Source organism: Triticum aestivum, chromosome 7D, assembly GCF_018294505.1.
Source record: "Triticum aestivum cultivar Chinese Spring chromosome 7D, IWGSC CS RefSeq v2.1, whole genome shotgun sequence".
Classification (NCBI taxonomy): Eukaryota; Viridiplantae; Streptophyta; class Magnoliopsida; order Poales; family Poaceae; genus Triticum; species Triticum aestivum.
Window position 1 is genome coordinate 144,248,959 of NC_057814.1, and position 9,502 is coordinate 144,258,460.

The following is a 9,502-nucleotide window of genomic DNA, read 5'->3' on the forward strand; positions in this document are numbered from 1 at the left end:
ATGATGAAGGGGCCTTCCCAAGGGGCTGAGAGCTTGTGCTGGCCGGCTGTTCGCTGGATCAGGCGGAGCACAAGGTCTACCTGTTGGAAGGATCTTGGCTTGACCTTCCGACTATGGTAGCGGCGCAGACTCTGCTGGTAGATGGCGGATCGGCTGAGTGCCAACAGCTGGCCCTCTTCCAGCAGATCGACGCCGTCTTCTCGCACCTCTTTCGCCTCCGCCTCCGTACACAAATAATCAATATTTTAAATAGAACAGAACAAATGTAGAATTTCCTAGGCCTAGAGCTACTGTACATAGTCTATTACAATCTGTGCATAGTCTATTACAACCCAGATATGCCTACTATTATAGTACTATAATATTTACAGTTTATTACAGTCAAACAGAATAAATCTTTGCTGCGTAGGGCTACACGCCACTTCGAACTTGAAATTTCCTAGGCCTGGAGCTCCAGTAAAAGGGTGAACACAAAGGCATTAGAGTACCATTTTCATTCCTGGAGTAGATATTCAAACCTCCAGGTTTAGTGTATAGACAATCTAGAAAATATATATTTAACAAAATTTCATAGAAATGCAGATTTATGGATCGAATGTATGATAAAGCAACAGATTCAAACAACTTCAAATGACTAGATGTTTTAGAGACCAATTATATCAGAACACTAGATGTTTGCAATGCATATTCGCAGAACCTCGGCATACTCACAAAATCTTAAATCAATCCTAAATCAATGTTGCCTACAAGGAACACCCATCAGTCTCATGTTTTGAAAAGCAACGTGGGTGAAACCAAGTCAAAATAAGGAGCATAACAAACTCATGTCAACAAAAATTAGCTTGTGATCCATAACACATTATTTATTCTTTACAAAGTAGAATTTTCATAGATATCATTACCAGACACCAAATAGAAAGTAACATGTACAGAATGTGACAACATTTAGTTCACTTTATTGTACAAGTTGGGTCCAGTTTACTCTGTTGGACAAGATGCATTTGTTAACTATGAAGAGAATGACACTATTATGTGAGATAATTGTTGTGTCACTAACAATCACCATGTAAGAATGCTTTGTTGTAGTAATACATGAACATCAAGTGAGAGTGGTGTTTTGTTCTTACCACAGCGGAACAACTGAGACGATGCCCGATTCGCCTTGCTTCTCCACAAGACTCGACCAGCAGCACGCATCCTTGAAGGAACCAGTGGCGCTGTTTGCTCCCTTGGCCCAGCTCCTTACTGCGGAGGACGGCCAGGACTTGGATGCGGAGCTCGCTGCACACGGCATATTGTGTCACTACTTGCAGCAACAGAAGGAACTCACATATCATAGAACTTGCAACAAGTTAAAAAATGTAATAGGACCGATATATGTCTACGAAGCAATAGGTCAACTAGAGATTCATGTCTACAATTTGCTAGAGAAGAAAATAACAAGTCAGGATACATAATATATCTACCAAAAGAAGGACTGATATCAATCAGACCCTTTAATTTTAAAGAACATGGTTTCAATTTGTTCTTTGCATATTACATCAGTAGTTCTGTTAAAGGGTTCTGGTATATCATGATCTACATGCACATCAGAGAGATAGACTTGGCGCACATGAGATGAGGGTGGAAGGAGGAGCAGGGTATACCTTAGGTGTCCAAGTCCTGCAGCTCATCGGAGATGTTGCAGGTTCGCCGGCATCGACAGCCACCGCGGCAGCAAGCTAGGTGACATACAAACTGAAGTTGCGTTCATTCAGTTGCAAAACAACAAAGTTTGCTAGTTCCCGTCCATCAACAATCACACACGCATCACTTGTACAGTAGCAGGAGCAAAATTGATATGAGTTAGGAGCAGAGTTCGACTAGTACAGCCAGCAGAGTTCAACTAGTACATCGCAGTACACATGAACCATCTATTCCACGACACAAGAGTAAAATCTTGCTATAACCAGTAGATTATCCCCTAACAAAAGCTAATTAGGCTCCAATACACAAGGCACAACAAACACAGACTAAATAAGCCACGGCCATAATACATGATTACTAAACAGATCTTGTATAACAGGTTTTTCAGTCATGAATTTTCAGAAGCGGAACTAGCATGCTTGTTGAAAGTGTTTATCATCACAACCATGGTCAAACAGAACACATGAATCTAAAAGAATGACAATAATGAGAGTGGCTCTTTTTGGCTCATATAGGAAATTCAACCATGTTTTCCCTTGTCCTTCATGAATTAACAGAACAGTAACACAAACAAACAGGTCTACAAAACAGAACTTAAATTACTACAAAAAACAAAAGAAGACAGAAAAGAAACGACACTAACAGTAATACGTGAGAACATACCTCACAAACTCCCATTCATTTAAGCAATGCAGAGGAGCTTTATCCTCAGGACCAAAAGAAGAATATGTTTGTAAAACTATGGGAGAGTTTTAAGAATCACAGAGGAATTTTATCCTCAGGAAAAACAGAGCATGGCAGATAAATGCATGTGTTTCTGGAACTACATGAGACTTAGAAGCACATTCACTTTAGCGACTCATCTTTTCAAGCATTCAATCAAATGGCCTTATAATACCAGACAAAGAGGAGTTGTAGTGGTATGCACTTATCACATATACGGGAACCATGCTTAAAATCCACACCTACATATACATATCCCAGTAGAACAGAGCTAGTAAGCAAACTAGCAGCCGTGAACTTGATGTCTTGTACTAACAGTTAATAACACATAAAACTGAACTGCAACAAGAAGAATTGCATAAGACAAGCTTATGTATGAGCTGTGACATAAGTGTGGCTATTAAAGCGAAACATATTTCATATATGGCTATATGCCAAACAATCACTATTTACCATTAACAAAAAAGGCACAACATACAGGGTTTTGATTTTCCACCATAATTGCATATAAATGTGACTGGTCTGTCCACTCATAAAGAAAAAAACTAAAATTGTAATTCACTTAAATAGAGTAATCATATGCCTAACTATGTTATCAGATGGCAGGTGAACAATTCTAGCAAACGCAAAAATAATATGATCAGTTGGGATCACTTCTGATTTTGCTTGCTCGCACACCAACCACAAACGTGATCACAGCCAAGTATTTCGCCAGATTGCCGCCAAGTTTAAGTTACTACTAACCGGAAGTGAATAATCAATTATTAAAGATTATTAAGTTAATCGAACAATTTTTACACATGTATAATGGCGTGAATAGAGCAATAGAGCAATGCCCAATCCTTACACATGTATAATGGCGTGAATATGCAAGTTAGACCTAGATGTTACTAACAAGTGTTCTTTGCAGAACTGATGAATAAGTGTAGTATTTGTGACAAGCCAGAATCAATCTTTGTGCATACATCCTGCCATGCTGTTCCTTGCCAAAAAAGCTCCCAAAAGCAGTATTAATAAAATTGAAATAGAATAACACTTAGAGGACTACAGGAGCCACAACAAGAAATTTTCTGTTGCGAGTAAGCTGCTTGCCGTTGTCCATTTGCTCCCACCAAGTCAACCTATTATACATCCCCTTATCATCAGCGAATGGAGTTCCCTTCTTCTAGTGGAAGAAGTGGTATGTAATCTGAAATGAAGATTCAATTAGGAAAGCAATGACAATAGAGAAATAATTTCTAGATAGTATCTTACATGCTATAATCTTATGAGAAAAATAGCAATAATTTGTACTTCCGGAATTGAGGTTGGGCCAACTAGAACTGCAGTATTTACTGCCAGAATGATTTCATGAATTTTGCCACTACATTATTATATTTAAAGTAGCAAAAGAATGATTAAATGCTGGCTATTTATTTGGCTATTATGAAACAGTAAACCTTCAAACTAGAATACACTTTATTAGTTGGCAGGATTGGCAAATGCGTCGTAGCAACTTGTAGCTAGGGGAGGCGAAGGGTGGGAAAATGCGAACGATCTACACCCCAATTCCTGACCGCACGAAGCAAGCAATCGAGGTAAACAAACACAAATCGAGGTAAACAAACACGATCCACGGGAGTCGAGGACGTGTAAGAGAGGGAGGGAAGGGAGGGGGACAGGCGGGTACCACGAAGTGGCCGAGTTGACGGGAGTCTAGGCCATGCCGGAGGTGCAGTCGAAGATGGAGAGGATGAGGAGCCAAGAGATGAAGACGATGAAGATGTAGGTGGTCCAGACCCCAAGGTACATGAACCACTCGGTGTTCTTGTTCAGATCCGGCGGGGGCACCGCCTGCACGTAGAGCTTTGCCATCGATCCCCTTGCCCTACCGGAGCGCGCGTGCTGCGGGGCGGTGCCTCCTCCCGTCTGGCTCGGCGTCGCGGGTGCCGCGGGGTAGGGCGACACAGAGGAGCCAAGGGGCGGAGGAAGGTGACGATTTGGGGCCCCTCTCGATCTGGATCCAGAAGCTGCTGCTCGCTTTGATTTGGGGCCTCCTCCCTCCCTCGCGTGCGGTATGGAGATAGGGCGAGGGGAGAGGGGCGGCAGCGGCGAGGTCGCCGGTGACGGAGCGCGACGGCGGCTGTGGGTAGGGTTTAGGGTAGGGCAGAGAGAGCTGTGGGCATGGCGGATCTGACGGCGGCGGGGGGTGGGTGGGTGGGTGCGGCGGATGTGGAGGAGAGGAGAGGAGGGAAGGAGGGCGCCGCCGCCGGCGACGGGGAGCTAGGGTTAGAGAGGGGTGGCGGCGTCGATCTGGATCGGGGAGAGAGAGCGAGGGAGGCGGCGGGCGGAAGGAAGGGAGGAGAGGTGAGTGAGGTGATCCGCGGTGGGTTTCTTCAGATGGATGGATGGATGGTGGGATTGCTAGCAATGGATGGTAGGATGTCTGCCATGTCATCGATCCGTGTGACAGATGGTTCCACCAATCAGAGTCTAGCTTATGTAATGGTGTTTTTTCTCTTTTGTTTCTTTCATATTTTTTACCCTCTTCTTTCGGTAAACACTCAACATATTAGCCTCATTTTGTATGTTTAAATGACCCAATATTGTGTTCATATGTGTATCTTGGGACGACAAACAATGTTGATTTGAGGGGTTTTTATTTTCTTTACACAAAAAATCATTTTTCAATTTTTGGAGTGCCAATAATCGGGTTTTTTGTGAAGGACCTACCATATATTTGTTGCAAAATTGGACAAATGTTTTTTCTAAAATACTATGCCATATTTAATGAACAAATGACCAAATAGTTGGGTGTCAAAAGATTCGAGACACCTCTCGTGAAAAAGACAAATTTCCGCCGATTCAGTAGGAAGCTTGTCAAATTTGAACTGTAGCTGCCTCATAGTTTGCTCTTTATTTTTTCCAAAAATCATTTCTAGGTACATAAGTATCTATTTAATCAGAGAAACAACAAAAGTTTTCCAAGATTCAACAACTAGCTAGGGACGGACAAGCCCGCCGTTTTGACCGCATTTTGAAATGGGCATAAAAAATTAAAAAAAATCAAAAAATTGGAAAACCTTCGCATTCTGTCATTATATATGACCAAGTTTCCAGGAAAAATAATAAACTTGTACTACAGCAATTATTTTAAAAAAGTGTTCTCAGAAATGAGCTATCATGCGTGAAGATTCATGGCTTTCAAGCCAAATGATCAATCTTATGGCCACATACATGGCATAGTTTGTTCAAATGATCTCATATTGTGCACAAGGGTGCATCTTGGAATTCCAAACAATGTTTCCTAAGGGAGTTTTCATTTTCTTTGCACGGAAAAATCATTTTCCATTTTTCGAGTGCTCGAAATGAGGTTTTTTTGTGAAGGAACTACCAAATAAATTTTGTAAAAATGGACCAAATCAATTTTATAAAATACTAGGCCATATTTAATGCACAATTGACACAATGGTTGGGTGTCAAAAGCCTTGATCCACCTCTGGTGAAAAAGACAAATTTCAGCCGATTCAGTAGGAAGCGGGTCAAATTTGAAATGTAGCTGCCTCATAGTTTGCTCTTTATTTTTTCCAAAAATAATTTCTAGGTACATAACTACCTATTTAATCAGAGAAACATCAAAAGGTTTCCAAGATTCAACAACTAGCTAGGAACGGTCAAGCCCGCCGTTTTTATCGCATTTTGAAACGGGCATAAAAAATTAAAAAATATATCAAAAAATTGGAAAACCTTTGCATTGTGTCATCAGATGTGACCAAGTTTCCAGGAAAAATAATAAACTTGTAATACGACAATTATTTTAAAAAAGTGTTATCAGAAATGAGCTATCATGCGTGAAGATTCATGGCTTTCAAGCCAAATGATCAATCTTATGACCACATTCATGGCATAGTTTGTTCAAATGATCTCATATTGTGCACAAGGGTGCATCTTGGAATTCCAAACAATGTTGCCTAAGGGAGTTTTCATTTTCTTTGCACGGAAAATTCATTTTCCATTTTTCGAGTGCCCGAAATGAGGTTTTTTTGTGAAGGAACTACCAAATAATTGTTGCAAAAATGGACCAAATCAATTTTATAAAATACTAGGCCATGTTTAAAGCACAATTGAAAAATGGTTGGGTGTAAAAAGTTTTTATCCACCTCTGGTGAAAAAGACAAATTTCCGCTGATTCAGCAAGAAGCGGGTCAAATTTGAACTGCAGCTGCCTTATAGTTTGCTCTTTATTTTTTTCCAAAAATCATTTCTAGGTACATAAGTATCTATTTAAGCATAAATACATGGTTTGGTGGTGATACGTTGAGGTTTGGACGGTGGCCCATGGCCCCAACTCCAAAGCGCGTAGACTCTCATGCCCGCCGCGTGGTCACCGCGTGACCGTGGCGTTGCCATGCGTTCTGGGAAGCCTAGGCATGTCTAGTAGGTTTGGAACTCCCCATGTAGATGCTTGGAAGAAAATAACAACAGAAGAATCTCACTAGGAGACCGAACAATGCTCAAACATGAATTAGCACCCAAGTGTTTGATTAGTGGTACGGGAAATGCACATGGCCAATGGGCCTGAGTTTTGGCCGAGGATGATCATCTACTAAGGATACTATCTTGATAAATTTGCAGCTCAAATGGAGGATCCTAGGTTTCACTTGCTTTGCAACGTACCACACTGGACAGAAATATGAATGTTGAAGCCACACTCACATGTATTGTTAGATGGGGCTCAAATTTTATGGAGAGCTATGATTTGGGAATATAGAAGATGTGGCAAAAATTCAGCTCATTAGGATATGCCTAGCTAGTACTTCCTTCAAAACAGTTCGAGTTGAACAAAAACTTTGGAAATTTGCCGAGGAGGATTTACCTGGCAAATGGAGTTGAATATTGTCACGAGGCAATGATTTGGATAGTAAAGAATGCCCAATTTTTTTGGGAATTTTGGGAATGACAGAAATATAGGTTGCTTCACAACCTAGGGCAAAAATTGACACATGGACATGACACATAGGCAAAACTGATGAGGTGGCGCCTAGTCATAGCAATCCACCACAATTTATAAGGTTATGACCATCTATATTGGTCGTGATCAGCTAGAAATAAGGCAGCGGATCAGTGTTGTCTGCTTTATGACCATTTCGTGTAAGGAAATTACGACCTTCATGGACAAAATGGTCGATATAGTTGAGGGTTTGGAGCCCCCCAAGCAGCTTTTGACCAATTGGTCTCAAATGGTCGTAGATCTATGACCAATTGTCACGACCGGATTTTTGGGATATAAATTCCCAGAAAAACGGCCTGTGTGCTCACCAGCCCCAGGATTACTGTTAGCTGATGAGGTACCAACTTGATACAAGAATTCCAAGCAAGGAACAAAATTATGTAGTACAAGACCATTTAGGCCTGGGAGTACAACACTTGGTTTCTAATGGTTGAAGCGGTTGGAAACATCTGCGTCTATGGGACTCCATTTCCCACAAGAACAGCTGACCAGGATAACTCCTATCTTCGCGAGGCTGCAAACGTCAACAGCGTAGGTTCCGAGGGTGTCACCGCGATGCATACCTCCATGCAAGGCAATCTGGCCAAGACAATAGCCAGGGACAAGCCAGTGAGTACGTTTGAATGTACTCGCAAACATTAAGAACACGGGTATAATATATCAAACATGCTCCGGGTTAAATAAAAGATCACGCATCTGCCACGAAGAATACGAAAGACCAAGATGCACCCATGTGGTAAAAATAATTCAAAGTAAAAATACTGGGTGCCAAGCGAGGGTCTGAATGACGCCTCGAGCGGAAACTGCAGAATAGTAATACTGGTGCGAAACGAGTGTCTGAAAGACTCCTCGAGCGGAAAATGCAGAATAGTAATACTAGTGCCAAACGAGTGTCTGAAAGACTCCTCGAGCGGAAAATGCAGAATTAATAATGCCGCAGTCGGGCGTCGGGGCGACACCACCTAAAGGGCTTATAAAAGATAAATGAACAACAAGCATACCGCAGTCGGGCGTCTGAGCGACACCACATAAAGGGCTTATAAAAGATAAATGAACAACAAGCATGCCGCAGTCGGGCGTCTGAGCGACACCACAGAAAGGGCTTATACGAGAATCATCACAGTGAACATCCAGGAGGTAGAACCATCCCAGGGATACTCAATAAAAATGCATGATATACATGGTTAGTCCAAAACAATAAAGATCACAATACATATGTGCCATAATCATAAACAATATTTAGTACAGTCGTTTCTCCATCCGAAAACCGATAATTCAGTCAAATCATATCTCCATCCGAATACCGTTACTGAGCTCTAGTTAAACCGTTCTCCATCCGAATACCGTTACAGAGTTCTAGTTAAATCGTTCTCCATCCGAATACCGTTATCAAGATTTAACCCAGACTGTGGTCCTATACTCAAGAACATGACTATCCGCAGGATATATCCTCTGCAGAGGGAGTACCATTTTCCACGAGTAACGGGATTACTCAGTCCCTCGGGACTAATTCCGTCTACGGTCTTTTGATTGAAAACACGCCTGACCTGCACACACCAGCTTAACTCACCAGTGCCTGGAATCACCCACGACACCTGCCAAGCAAAACTCTAAGTGGGGAGGCTACAACCTCGACGTAGCATGGGATCACAAAATTTATACCGCGCGCAAACTGGGGAAGCTATCCCCTTCGGCTACAACCGAAAACACCCATGTCCCCGGACCGAATGACAGGCTTTAATCCGTGGCCACGGGACCTTCATCACGGCCTCTCTGTACGGTGTGTGCTTTGGAAAGGGGTTGACAACCTACTGAACCATACCATGTCCCCTGCAGGGACAAGTGGTGGTACCGACAAAAGGAAGCTACTGAACAAGACTCGGTCTACAACCGACTCAGGTGATCCAAGTATCCACCAACAATATTACCACTAGTGAAATGAATCACCACTCCTCGAGCCTCACCATGCTATGCCGGGCATACTCGTCACAACGAGGGATTAGGGACAAGCTCGTGTCTACCCAAGACCACGACTTTCCCGCTTCCTACCGGTGTGCAAGAGAAGCTCACGAGGGCGATCCAAATCCTCAGGGTATCCATTGC

At 42.3% G+C, this 9,502-nt stretch overlaps 1 non-coding gene and 1 pseudogene across 1 annotated transcript; both read right to left on the bottom strand.

Moving 5' to 3' along the window:
• Positions 1–2,045: 2,045 nt before the first annotated feature.
• LOC123171680 (small nucleolar RNA Z223) lies at positions 2,046–2,136 on the bottom strand. Its single transcript, XR_006485356.1, has one exon. It is a non-coding gene; the product is annotated as a small nucleolar RNA Z223 (small nucleolar RNA).
• A 1,309-nt stretch (positions 2,137–3,445) lies between these two features.
• LOC123170981 (ORM1-like protein 2) lies at positions 3,446–4,263 on the bottom strand (annotated as a pseudogene).
• Between the last annotated feature and the right edge of the window lie 5,239 nt (positions 4,264–9,502).